At 40.0% G+C, this 14452-nt stretch overlaps 1 protein-coding gene across 2 annotated transcripts in view; it reads left to right on the top strand.

Moving 5' to 3' along the window:
- Positions 1–14452, top strand: part of LOC101315670 (mitogen-activated protein kinase kinase kinase 15) — a 100724-nt gene that overhangs the window by 85336 nt on the left and 936 nt on the right. Inside the window, exon 9 of one of the 2 annotated variants that reach the window (XM_073799219.1) lies at positions 10570–10729. The exons of the other annotated variant lie outside the window; for it this stretch is intronic. The gene's annotated coding sequence lies outside the window, so the exon portion shown is untranslated. The remainder of the gene's footprint in view (positions 1–10569; positions 10730–14452) is intronic. 2 annotated transcript variants of the gene reach the window in all.

Below are 14452 nucleotides of genomic sequence, written 5' to 3' on the forward strand. Positions count from 1 at the left end.
AGGAATGAAGCATGACTCCAAAGTTTTTGGCATGAATAATGGGAAGAATGGATTGGCCATTATTAATAAGATGGAAAAGACTGTGAGAAGAATAGGTTTGACAGGACAGTCAAGAGTTTCATTTTGGACATGTTAAGTTCGAGGTATTAGACATGCAAGCGAGATGCCAAGAAGGCAGTGGATATGTAAGTCTGGAGTTTAGGGGAGCACTCTAGGCTGCAGATAGAAATGCGGGTGTCATCAGAATATAGATGGTTTGAAAAATCATGATACTGGATGATATTACCAAGGGATCTGATGTAGTTTCTCATGAAGAGGAAAAGTCCAAGCCTTGTGTCTGGGGACACTCCAGTGTTGAAAGATCAGAGGGGTGGCTAGGAACCAGGAAATTAGACTGAAGTAGAAGGAAAACCAGGAAAGTATGGTATCCTGCAAGCTGAATAAAGGAGGTGGTCCAAGGAGGATGGAGTGCTCAACTGTCGAATGCTGTTGCTAGGTCAGAGAAGAGAAGGGCTGAGAATTGATCAGTGGTTTTAGCAATGATGCAGACCTACTGAATCAGAATGTCCAGGATTAGACACTGATGCCTGAATCCCATCTCTGGAGATTAATTTAATTGGTCTGAGGTACAGCCTGGACACCAAGGTTTTTAAAGCTCCCCAGGTCATTCTAATACGCAGGCAAGGTTGAGACCCCACTGTCTTAGTTAACTTCCTCTCTTAAATTGTGAAATGCCCTTATTATCAGAAACGGATGTGGCTGGAGTAATTACACACAGGAGTATTTATCTATAGGCTTGTTCTTGGATACTTTGGGATCTGAAAATTATAAGCAGATCTGAAAACTGATTATTAACCACTAAAGGGATTAGCTATTTAGCACCTGTCTCAAAGTGGCTATTAAGCTGAAAATCCTTTGCTTTTCACTCTTTGCAAATGTTTGATTTTTTGTTTTGTTTATCCTCAAAAGACCTTTTATTTTGAGTAACAAGGGTAAGTTTCAAGTTAATGAAAAAATTCAGGGGAAATCTTGATGTAATTGGTCTAAAGAAAATCAAACAAACCTGAACTCAGATCAATAATTAAGCATTTAAAAGAGTTAAGTACATCTTTTCAGAATTCTGAATATTTCGCACCTCAAAAGTTGGCTCATAACAGGTATAGAAATTTTGTACCTCATTAAAGTTTTAATCTTCTTCATTTTCTCGCCACAGACTCTAGAAATTATTTAAATGCTTTAGTAAATTTGAGCTGAGTTGGTAGCTGTTGACTTTTAAAAATTAAAGAACATCATGGGTGAGCTGTTTATCAACAGGTGTTGTTCGTAGGCTCGTAAAGTTGGATTCTGTGGCCAAAGAGAGGAAGGATCCAATGTATTAGAACAAGACCAAGGTAGAAAATAGAAAAAGTCTGAGTTGAAATAGAGGCTTAATTATTGCAGGCTTCCAGAAGGATGCCGAGTGTCTGGATTAGCCCTTCTCAGCCCAGGTTGGGTTCTGCAAGAGAATTAAGCCCTAATGCCCTAAGGCCTTCATTGTATCAATTGAATGAGCTCTCTTATTCATCCTTAATGGGGCTAGCTGTGTACCATCCTTGGGAGAATGGAGAAAATAGTCACTCAAATAATCAGTTTTCTCTAGGGCTTGATTCTCTAGCAGGACCCCAGTTGAGAAAGGCTGTTTCAGGTACTAATCTGTCTTCTTGGATGACGTAGTAGTCTTTTCAGGTACAGGTCCTCAGGACAGAAAGCAAAAAAGAGCCTGTTGTACAATTGCCAAGAAATTAAAAAGAATAATCCCTTTATTAGACTAGTTATTAGTAAAATAAACACAAGAACACCTTGTACAAATCTCAACAATGATTTTTTGAACAACTTAATGTGTATCCTTCCAGACTTTTGTCTCTGCACATAAACTGATATGTAAATAGAGTTTACTGCAAAGGGTGGGATCATGCTATTCATTTAGTTCAATTATTTTTCCCATGAACTATTATGGACGTTCTTCTATATAATTTCATACAGATTTGCCTCTTTAAACTGTTTCAAGACCTAGAAAAAAAAAAAAAAAAAGATTTGCCTCTTTGCAAGGGTTGCATGATATTCCATAGTTCGGTTGTTACAAAATATATTTTACCACTCTTACGTTAATGGACATTTGGATCGTCTCCAGTTTTTCAGTTCTGAACAATGCCATGATAAACATTTGTTCAAAAATTCTTGAGAGAGAGAGAGAGAGAGAGAGTGTGTGTGTGTGTGTGTGTATAATTATTTCTATATTATAGATTCCAGAAGTAGAATTGTTGAGTCAGGATGAGTACCTTTTCTTTTTTTTATTATATAAATTTCAAATACATTCAAAAGTAAGGAATAATATAACAAACCCCCGTTTATCCCATATCCACTTCAGTAATTATCATCACAAGCCAGTTTTGTTTCCCGCTCACTCGCACCCACTCCCTCTACTGCAACACTGGGTTAATTATGAAACAAAGACATGCCATTTCAACTCTAGATATTTCGGTATGTGTCCCTAAAGGTTAAGGACTTTTGTAAAACATAATCATGGGCTTCCCTGGTGGCGCAGTGGTTGGAAGTCCACCTGCCGATGCGGGGGATGCGGGTTCGTGCCCTGGTCCGGGAGGATCCCACATGCCGCGGAGCGGCTGGGCCCGTGAGCCATGGCCGCTGGGCCTGCGCGTCCGGAGCCTGTGCTCCGCAACGGGAGAGGCCGCAGCGGTGAGAGGCCCGCGTGCCGTAAAAAAAAAACACACACACACACACACACAAAACCATAATCATGATTATGTTATCATTCCTAAAAATTGACAATAATTCCTTAATATCAGTGTTCAGATTTTCCAAATTGTGTGTGTGTGTGTGTCTGTCTCTCTCTCTCTCTTTTTTTTCTTAACAGTGGCTTGGTTTGACATTATCCAGGCAAAGTCTACACATTGTGTTTGGTTGATATGACTCTTAAGTCATATCAACTTTTCTCCTTCTCTTATTTTTTCTTTTCCTTATAATTTATTTGTTAGGGAAGCCATTTGTCCTGTAGAATTTCCAAATCTCTGGATTTTGCTGATCATATCCCTGTGGTGTAATTTAGTAAATCCCTCCCCCCGCCACCAATCCCCGTAAGTTGGTAGTTAAATCTGGAGGCTTATTTCAGATTCTGGTTTGATTTTTTTAATTTAATTTTTATTTTATATTGGAGTATAGTTGATTTACAATATTGTGTTAGTTTCAGGTGTACAGCAAAGTGATTCAGTTATACATATATCCATTCTTTTTCAGATTCTTTTCCCATATAGGTTACTACAGAATATTGAGCAGAGTTCCCTGTGCTATACAGTAGTCCTTGTTGGTTATGTATCTTATATATAGTAGTGTGTGTTTGTTAATCCCAAATGCTTATTTATCCCTCCCTGCCCCATGTTTCCCCTTTGGTAACCATAAGGTTGATTTCAAGATCTGTAAGTCTGCTTCTGTTTTGTAAATAAGTTCGTTTGTATCATTTTTTAAAATTATATTCCACATATGAGCGATATCATATATTTGTCTTTCTCTGTCCGACTTATTTCACTTAGTATGATAATCTCTAGGTCCATCCATGTTGCTGCAAATGGCATTATTTCTTTTTCTGGCTGAGTAATATTCCATCATATATATGTACCACATCTTCTTTATCCATTCCTCTGTCAGTGGACATTTAGGTTGCTTCCACATCTTGGCTATTGTAAATAGTGCTGCAATGAACATTGGGGTGCATGTATCTTTTTGAATTACGGCTTTCTCCGGATATATGCCCAGGAGTGGGATTGCAGGATCATAGGATAACTCTATTTTTAGTTTTTTAAGGAACCTGCATACTGTTCTCCATAGTGGCTATACCAATTTACATTCCCACCAACAGTGTAAGAGGGTTCCCTTTTCTCCACACCCTCTCCAGCATTTGTTTGTAGACTTCTTGATGATGGCCATTCTGACACGTGTGAGGTGATACCTCATTGTAGTTTTGATTCGCATTTCTCTAATAATTAGTGATGTTGAGCATCTTTTCCTGTGCTTTTTGGCCATCCATATGTCTTTGGAGAAATATCTATTTAGATCGGTTTGATTTGTTTTTAAAGAATACTTAATAGTTGATTGTATACTTTATCTGTTTTTTCTCTTTTTGTGATGTTAGTGGCCCTTGCGATCATTGCCTAGATCCGTTATTTCATTAGGGGTTGTAAAATAGTGATATTTGAATTTTATAATTAATTCCTGAGTTATTAGCACAAATACTTTATAAAGAGAAATTTTCACTCATCAGTGACTTGGTTACCCTGGTGTACAGTTTGTATGGGAAAAGGAAGCTATATGCTTAATTTTGCCTTGATCAGTTTTCAAAAACAATGAATTCATTTGTTAGCATCCTCCAAGAGTGACCAGTGAGGTTTTATAAGATCATTATGAACTCATAATTTTAGTGATAGTTGATGTGTTTCAATGCTTTATAGTTATTGTTCTTCTTAACGCTCAAATTGTCCCGTCTTTGGCCAAAAACTGATTCCGGTTGGCTCCTGAGTCTTTGATATGAGTTTAGTAGCTTCTTTGCTTCTTTGTGTGTTAAGATGTACCAGGATCATCTTAGACATATCTGGAATCAATGATTCTTTCAAGGAGTCCTGGTTTCTTTAGTGAGAGATAATGTTTACAGACCCCAGTCAGGGCTTGGAGGTTGTCATTGCTACTGAGTTGGCCTTTTTGGTAGACAGTGCTGGGGAAACCACCTCATGAATTCATACTGATGTCCCAATTCAAATTGAGGACTACAGGATTTTTACTTCTGTGATTTTGTATTTGTATCTCTTATGCTGAAAAATCTGGTTCCTCATGATATTAAGTTAACATCATTGTTTGTTGTATTCTATACTGTAAATATATAGCATTTTCAAAATACCAGTATTAGTATTATCACTAACAGTATGATTACTGGAAACTTTAAGATTTCTTTGCATTTATATTTTTTTCCTTAGGTTATATCCTCTTAGGAAAATACAGTCGAATTGCTGTGTTTTTAAGCCATGTGATAAATTAGTTTCTCTCTTTTGTGGGTAAAGCCATCAACCGGATGCACAGGTTCATTTGTTTTGTTTTGCCCCAGCTGCAAATTCAGACGGTATGTTCATTGGCAAACAGTGTCTTTAGGCAACATTTTAAAAATTATTTCATTTTCTTTTATAATTATGTAAAAATCTTATGTATCAATAGTTTCAAATTCCAAGAAGTGTAACCTCTATCTGTCCCTGTCCCCTTCATCATGTTTTTTCCCTCCACCTATCAGTAGCCATTTTTGTTACCTTTTGTTTTATCTTCCATTTTGAAAGAATGAAAGCAGATGCATATGTTTATTCACATCCCCCCCTTTTCTTAATAAAAAGGTAGCATTCTGTGCACAGTTTTCAACGTCTTGCTTTCTTGTCTTAACAGGATATTCTGGAGATCTCTCCACAGCAGTATTACATAGATGTTGTTTCATTTCTTTTTATAATGTTTAATATTTTATATTATAATATGAATATTGAATATCATTAGCCATAGTTGATTTAATCAGTCCTCACTTCTGATGGACCTGTGCTTCCAAACCTTCACAGGAACACTGTTAATATTTCACAGCCGCAAACTCAAGTTATTTTGTGGCAAAAAATTCTTTTAACAACTGTCTAAGGAATCCATTTCCTGTACATAAAATGAAAATTTTACCATATAATGAAATAATAAAGAAGACTGTGATTTATGAATATATAAATAATTTTGTATTCCGATGGGTATAACAGGAATTACTAGAGTCCTTCCCCGTTTGAAGATGACAAGGCATTTCAGGTCAAGAAATGCCAGGATACATTTCTAAATTCATCTTGTCTTTCTGAATTTGGGGACCTGCCGCTTTTCCAAAAGAACCTTGTGTCAAACTGTCTCATCCTCATGATTCAGGCTTAGCTTCTGAAATCCTTACTCTCCCATCCAATGACAGGAGGCTGCCATATTATTTTTTTTCTGTCTTTCCAAATACATTGGTCTGCATATGCTTTTATCTACAGTCTAGGTCTAATTTAAAGAGGAAGGATCAGGTAGGACAGAGTATGACTGAATGAGACTTACTGGTGTGGATCTTAAGCAGTTCTTTCATTTAAATATGAAAAATGAAATATAATTTAGATCTTTTTCCTGCTAAAGCACCAGCCTTTCACAGAGTGCACTCTCACTACCAAAGCCCCGGGTTCAGTCCCTGGTCGGGTAACTAAGATCCTGCAAGCCACACAGCTTGGCCAAAAAAACAAACCAAAAAAAAAAAAAAAAACCCCAAGCATCTCCAAAACTTAGTGGCTTAAAACAATGATTTATGATCTCTCATGATTCTGTGGATTGCCCAGGCAGTTCCTCTGGTGGTTCCACTCCGTAAGTGCTGTGCTCACTCCTAAAGTTGTAGTCATCTGGAGAATCAGCAGGGCTGGAAGGTCTAAAATGGCCTCATACACACTTGACAGCTGGTGCTGGCTGTTGGTGGTGAGCCTCCATTCTCTAACGGGTAGTTCTAATCCTGGTAGACCAGCTTTCTTGCCTGGTGGGAAGCATTCTCAGAGAGTGGATGTGGAAGCCAGAAAGCCTCTGAAGGCTCAGGAACTCACACAGGGTCAGTTCTGCCACATGTTCTTGGTCAGAGCGAATCACATGGTCAGCCCAGATTCAAAGGGGTGGAGAAATAGACTCCAGCCTGTAGGTGGGAGACATGGCAAATGTGTGTGCATAGTGGGATGGGAGGGCTTTGTGGTTATTAAATAATCTATCACATGGGTGAGGGCAGAAGCAGGGAACAGGTAGGAGACTACTGCAGAAATTCAGAGAAGAGCTGATGGGGACTTGAACCAGGTAGTAGTGATGAAAATGATGAGGTGTCAGAACCTGGATATATTGTAAAGGTAGAGCCAGCAGCCTACACCATCCCTCTCCATCACCAGAACTCGTGGTATCGCTGCTGCATTTAATTCATTTCATTTAATTCTCATTTAATTCTAACTGCTTCCTCTCCCCCTCTCCCGCCTCGTCTTTGTTTTCCTTCCATACACGTTGGACTTTGTCCTCTTCCCTCTTCTCTCCATCTCTACTTTCCCCTGGTGATCCCAGTCACTCCCACACCTTGGAACCTTTAGTTGATCTCCAGTCCACCCTCTATCCTAAGCTTTGGCCCCACATCACCCCTCTCTTTGCCCACCTGTTCTACCTCAAGATGGTGCTGGTATTTAAGACTCAACATGTCTAAGGCTGAAGTCGTTTCCTCTTCTCCACAAGGGATGGCTTCCATTGTCTTGCTTTCTTACAACCATTCTTTAGCCTTCTAAGCATACACTTTTGGTTAATGTTTGATAACTTTCACTCACTTATCTCCACATACAGTCAGTTCCCAATTCCAGTCCTTCTGTGAGCCTTCCCTCACTCCCTACCCATCCTTTCCCATCACCACCACCCCAAATCGGCGCCATTTTTTTTTTTTTTTAGTCTCTTGCCAGGAATGTTCTAACGGTATCCCAAGTAGGCTCTCTGCTTGGTGTCTCTAAAATCTGTCCTTCATAGATTAACAGCTTACTCCTCCTAAAGCTCTAAGATCCAAAATGGCTCTCCACTCCTTATTAAATAAAACTTCAAACTCTTAGATCCCCATTCTAGGCGCTTTGCAGACTTTCTCCAACCTGCCCCTAGCCCTGTTTCCCACTATCTGATATATGTCCAAGTAAACTGAAGTTCCTTAGGAGCTCCCCAAACTCCCATCTCTTCTCCTGCCATTTTCTGTGCCTGGGGTTCCCTTTCTAAATCACTATTGTTACAATTCTGTCCATCTTCATGCCACATCTCAAGCCTCTCTGTCTTCTGTGAGTCCCTCTAGACTTGGGTTTGTGTGGTTTTAGGTTACCACACTCGTGAAAAATGAGTATTTTCACTAATTGTGTGTAGATATTATCACTTCCATCATGGTATAGGTTCTTAGAGGGCGGGGACCTTGTTTTACTCTTAGTTAATCCCCAGTAGCACCCGTGCACTGTATGCTCAAGAGAAATCACTCAGGGTGTTGAAGGGAAGGGAAAGGAAGGGAAATTAAAGTTTGGTACAGCCAAAATAGGAAGCTGTGTTCCCAGCGTCGTGGCCAAGAATTGAACCTCCAGGTCAGGAAATTACTGCCAGTGGCTCCTTCAAGGAAGTCAGAGGAGCCTTTTGCATGCACTTGAGAAGGTCGTGGCAGTGGATACAGGAGCAGATAAAGCGGAGTCTTCTGGTCAGGGCATGATGGCTCCGGTGAGACCGTGAGGGTCACCTTGCTCTCAGAGATGTGCAACATGCAGCTCAGAGAGGCAGGGGCTGGTTCAAGGTCGCGGGGCTGGTCAGACACAAACCTGCGACTGCAGTCCCGACTCTGAGTTCAAGACTTGTCTGTCCCCAAGCTGGGCCTGTTTCATTTGTGAATAAGAAGCACAGAGAAGTCACCCTCTCTGCCCTCTTCCCAGATAACTTTTCATAGTAAAAGAAAAATCAAATACAGTAGGATATGGAATTTAAAATCCCCAAGATATACCCGGGGGAGTGGGGGAGAGGTTTCAATTTTATTGGAATTCTGTTGACTAGGGTTGGAGTGACTTTCTTGATATCCTCTAGTCCCTCTGAGGGTACTTGTATCATGCCCCAAAGCTCATAAAATCAGATTTTAATTGCGTTTATGATTTATGGTCAGATTTAACTGATAAGTTCTCCCTTCCACAATTTTATGTTTTGTTGGTGTTTGATCCTCCCGTTGTCACACGACTGATAAAATCAGGCCTGGTGTACAAAAAGAAATTTTTACATCATTACTTCATTGATCAAATTCTTTTTTTCCTGATCATGATGTTCATACTCACTCATGGAAGAGAAAGAAAATTTTTATGCGTAGAAAAAAGAATAAATAAGAGAATTAAAAAATGGCATGGTTAACCTTTTGGTATAAAAATGGTATTCACAGTTTTGGATCTTGTTTTTTATCCTAATGTAATAGATCCCTGCCCCTTCTCTCACTTTATTATTTTTTTAATAAATTTATTTATTTTATTTTATTTTTGGCTGCATTGGGTCTTCGTTGCACACGGGCTTTCTCTAGTTGTGGCAAGCGGGGGCTACTCTTCGTTGCGGTGCGCGGGCTTCTCATTGCGGTGGCTTCTCTTGTTGCAGAGAATGGGTTCTAGGCACGTGGGCTTCAGTAGTTGTGGTGCGCGGGCTTCAGTAGTTGTGGCTCACGGCCTCTAGAGCACAGGCTCAGTAGTTGTGGTGCACGGGCTTAGTTGCTTTGTGGCATGTGGGATCTTCCCAGACCAGGGCTCGAACCTGTGTCCTCTGTATTGGCTGGTGGATTCTTAACCATTGCGCCACCAGGGAAGCCCCCTTCTCTCACTTTATATGCCACTGCTCTTTGCAATCCAGGATCTTGGCAGTACTGCTTCATACATGAAAAAATAATTCCATTTCATGATATAAGCAAACAGACTGCCTGCAGAGAAAAAGCCTATACCTGTTGTGATTTCCATGAAATAAAAAATGCTCAATGTGCAAATGGAGTATAACTTTAAAAATGATATGTGGACATCAAATTGTGTTCTACTTTTGGGAGTAGAATTATAATAGGTTTTAAATTTCTTTTGTACCCTTTAATATAGTTCCCTTACTTTATACGATGATCATGGCTTTTATTTTAAAACTCTAAACCCTCTGAAGAAAGATTTTAAGACTCTGTAGTGTTAGTTTCTGTGTTGCTGTTATGACATTTTAAAAAATATTTATGTATGTATTTATTTATTTTGGCTGTGCTGTATCTTCGTTGCGGCACGCCAGATCTTTAGTTGCGGGATGCGGGCTTCTTAGTTGCAGCATGCGGGATCTAGTTCCCCAACCAGGGATCACACCCGGGCCCCCTGCATTGGGAGCGTGGAGTCTTACCCACTAGACCACCAGGGAAGTCCCTATTATGACATTTTTAAGAAGCTATCTGACTGCTACATGTGGCTGTTAGTAAACGTGGGCGGCTGGAGGAGAGCTGTGAAACAATAAATTAGAGTAGTACAAATTTTCATGAGAAGGTTGGTTTGTGCTAGTATTTGCACTTTTTCCCTCTACCATAATAAAATGATATAATAGGAATTTGATGGTTCTGTAATTACAAGTATTGCAAAGGGTTTGAGCTCCAGCCATCTCTTTATTCAGGAATCAACCTTGCAGTTTTGCTGATAGTTGCTGGACAGCAATTTGAAACTTCCATGGAGCTTAGGAAGATAGGTAAAGCTGTTTATGACTGCAGATGTTGATATGCTTTGGTAACACAAGTTCAGCATTGAAAATTATGTCCAAATGACCAACATTATATTTCAAAAGGAACAGTTACTGTATGATAGCACACCTGAGGCAGTAGCCCAAGTAAAATGCCCATTTTCTCCTCTAAAGGCTTCCATAATATGGTGGAAACTAGGAAGACTTTTCATAACTTTATCTAAAATTCCAATTCTTAAGGTGTCCGGCTGAACAGGTTGTTGGGAAGAAAAGGGAGCTGGGAGAAAATGAACGATTACTGGGATGTGGGTCATATCTTCAACGTCAGCATGTTGGCCAGTGATGTTGGGAAAGCTGTCCAGGCAGCAGAGAGGTTGTTCAAACTGAAACCTCCAGTCTGGTGAGTCAGGTCTATGTGTTTTCATCACCCATGTCAATATCTGATCTTGTTCTGAAAGGTTTCCCCCAGGAGGAAAAGGTGTGAATGCCAAAAATAATAACGATTGCTACGTTTTTCCTTCTGACTTCTTCATTAAAGCAAAGTTAGGGCAGAAAGAGCAACTCTTGAGGCCTTGCTTGGTTTTATGTGACGGGAGGGAAAGACAGACAGGCAGACACCCACACACACAATGTATCCCTACGTGCTGTCTCCAAGGCAAAACTCTCAGCCCTATTAATCTTTTCAGACCACATAGGTCCTCAAGAGCAGAACGTTCTTGGGTATCAGTACATATTGTGCATTTGTGAGAAAGCAGATAGTAAAGCTAAAAGTACACCAAGAAAATGATTTTCATCACAAATGAAAACTGGAACTGAAACACCAATTATAGATATGGTCGAGAAAATGGTGGCCCAGCAGTGGCCCTAGGTTAGCACATTATACAGCCATTAAAATGTACAAGAAGGAATACTTGGAGACATGGAAATGTGTTCATGGTTTATCATTGAATAAGAAAAGCCAGAGGCAGGGTATATTTTTCTATATCAGTGCTCGGACTTGGACATTATCAGAACCACCTGTGTTGATTAAAACACAGATTGCTGGGCCTAACCCTTCAGATTTCTGGTTCAAAGGGTCTAGGGTGGGGCCTGAGAATTTGCATTTAGAAATTACAAGCTGACCTTAGTCTGGGGACCACACTTTGAGAGCTACTGCTTTATATGGACTCATTTTAATTAAAAACCTCTGTTTCATATGTGACTCAGAGGAGGGTCTGGGAGGGTTGGGCAATAGCTGACTTCCCAATAGACGTTAAGCTCCATTAGAGTTGTGGTTATATTATTGATTGCTATAGTTTCGTAATAGATTCTCAGTAGATATTTGTATAATGAAAAAATGATGAGTCATGGATTTGCTCCAACATATTGACAGTGGCTGTCTCAGGGAGGTAGCAGATTAAGAAGTTTGTAACCTGCTTTTTTAACCCTTATTTTCTGATTTGTATAAAATGCATCTGGATTACTTACATAATTTAAGATTTTTTACTTTTAACGATCCGTATTCGTCTGTCCCCTTCTATTTCTCAGCTCAGTGGGCCAATCTGGACTCTCAGGGGTAGGCATCTCAGCATTCCTATCTAGTTTGATTGTATTTCTTTCCCATCTGGAGGACATAAATTTGACCCCAAAACCCTATTAACCTCTTGAAAGTTTTCTGAGGCTGAGAGAACACAGAGGCAGGCTGAGCTTCCAGCCCTCCTGGAGTGGCTGCTGTTTGCAGAATTCTAATTTTAAGGTGCATTGTTGCATCTGAGCCAGACAGAGCTGACTCTGGAGAGGAGACCTGAGGCTTGAATACATTCCTATTACATCAGAACCTGGAGTGACTTACAGTGTTGGTACCTATTGTTGTGGGTTCAAGACCACCCTGAGGTTCACGATTTGCTAGAAGAACTCACAGAACTCAGAAAAGCTGTTCTACTCATGGTTATGGTTTATTGCAGTGAGAGTATATAGATTAAAAGCAGCAAAGGCAAAAGGCACATAGGGCAGAACTCAGGAGAGACCAGGCATAAGCTTCCAGTTGTCCTCTCCCAGTGGAGTCATGGACAGTGCTTAATTCTCCCAGCAATGATATATGACAACATGTGCAAATTATTGTCACCCAGGGAAGCTCACCAAGCCTTGGTGTCCAGGGTTTTTATTGGGGGTCAATTATGTAGGCATGAAGCACCCATGTAGCCGACCTTAGTCACTGAGTCCCCAGCCTCTCTGGAGATCACACTGATACAGCATGGCCCAGGGTCCCCACCATGAATCATACTGTTAGCGTAAACTAGCTGGCCTGGCGCAAGGCCCCAGGTAGACAGAGACTCTTATCAGGCAGGATATCCCAAGGGCTTAGAAGTGATCTCTCAGAAGCCACTCAAGGGCCAGACCTTTCTTTGGAATGTATACTTGGGCAACCCAGTCCTGCTGAATTAATCCTTTACTACACAGTACCCAAGCAAGTCAGTCAGAGCCTAGCTGATCTGCCTTCCCAGGATAGCTCCAGACCTTATCCTCAAAGGGCAAAATAATACTCTGATACTATCAGCAGAAACACCTCCCCACCAACCCCATTCACTACCAGAGAGGATGTGACCACCACTGCCTGGCAACTGTGTTTTCAAAGAGTTCAGTTTGCCTAAAGATAGTAAAGGTGTGGTGAGATTGAAGACCTTATAAATTCAAAATCTACCAGGTCAGATCTAATTTTTTTAAACAGAAAGTACATTGAGTTTAATATTAGTGATTGCCAGAGGTCAAAGAGGGGATGGGGATGCGAAGGAAGTTGGTGTAGCTATAGAAGGGAAACCTGAGGGATCCTTGTGGATGGAAGTATTTTCTCTCTTGACTGTATCAATGTCAGTATCCTGATTGTGATATTATTCTAGAATTTTACATAATGTTACCATTGCGATAAACCAAGGGCACGTGGGATCTCTCTGTATTGTTTCTTATAACTATGTAAATCTATAATTACCTCAAAATAAAAAGGGTAGTTAGAAAAGAAGACACTGAGTTTGAAATTTTTTCATTTTGCAGTTGCTTTGAACTTCAAACCACTTGCTCTTGTTAATTAAGATAGCAAATGCTTGCCAGCCTCTTTGAACACAATGTACCAAAACTGAGGTTTAGCCCAATGTTCGTAAAAGCCTTGTTGTATGTTTGTTGGACAAGCTTATTTTGCCCCCTTTGGGTTTCTTTTAATTAAGTATGTGGCTGCCAAATTATTAAGAAGCACTTGCTACACACTATGAATTTAAGAAATAAGGCTTTTGGGAACCTTCTTTTAAAGGAAGTAGAATTGAATTCCGTTTCTTTGGGAATTAATTTATTGGTGCTCATGATTTTTCCAGGTACCTGTGATCATTGGTTCAGAACTTGTTATTAATTCAGCGCTTCAAGAAACCCATTATTGAACATTCACCCAGGCAAGAACGGCTGAACTTCTGGTTAGATATAATTTTTGAGGCAACAAATGAAGTTACTAATGGACTCAGATTTCCAGTAAGAGATGCTAAATCCATTTTTTTAAGATTAAAAAAAAAGAAACTGGGGTTGGTACTATCTAATTATTGAATACTCTGAAAGGAAGAAACCCTTAGAGTAATTGAAAATGTTAAGAGATCCATCAGTCTTACGTAGAATCAGCCAGCGAGCGATCAACTCACTAGAAAAAGCTGGCTATATCCTCTAAAATAGTGGTTCTCAACTAGGAGTGATTTTTGTCCCCCAGAGGCCGTTTGGCAACGTCTGGAGACATTTTGGTTGTCACAACTGTGGGAAAGGTGTTGCTACTGGCATCTAGTGGGGTGGAGGCCAAGGATGCCACTAAACCTCCCACAATGCACAGGACAGTCTCCTGCCCCCAACACAAAATTATCCAGCCCCAAAATGTGCATACTGCTGAGAAGGAGAAACTTGGTTCCACAACAATGCAACACTAATAGTAAAATTTTCGAATTCACAGCTGTTTCCTGTTGAGCTTTGGTTTGCCTCCAATGCCACTAATTACTTTTTAAAACGTCATTGAAAAGCAAAATCGCTTTTAGCTTTTCATTGAGTTTTTGTTTCAATTTTATGATCATCTTATAAGGAGTCATGAGTAAGACATCTAAGCATCCCAGAAGCTGAACTT

Source organism: Tursiops truncatus, chromosome X (assembly GCF_011762595.2).
Source record: "Tursiops truncatus isolate mTurTru1 chromosome X, mTurTru1.mat.Y, whole genome shotgun sequence".
Lineage (NCBI taxonomy): Eukaryota > Metazoa > Chordata > Mammalia > Artiodactyla > Delphinidae > Tursiops > Tursiops truncatus.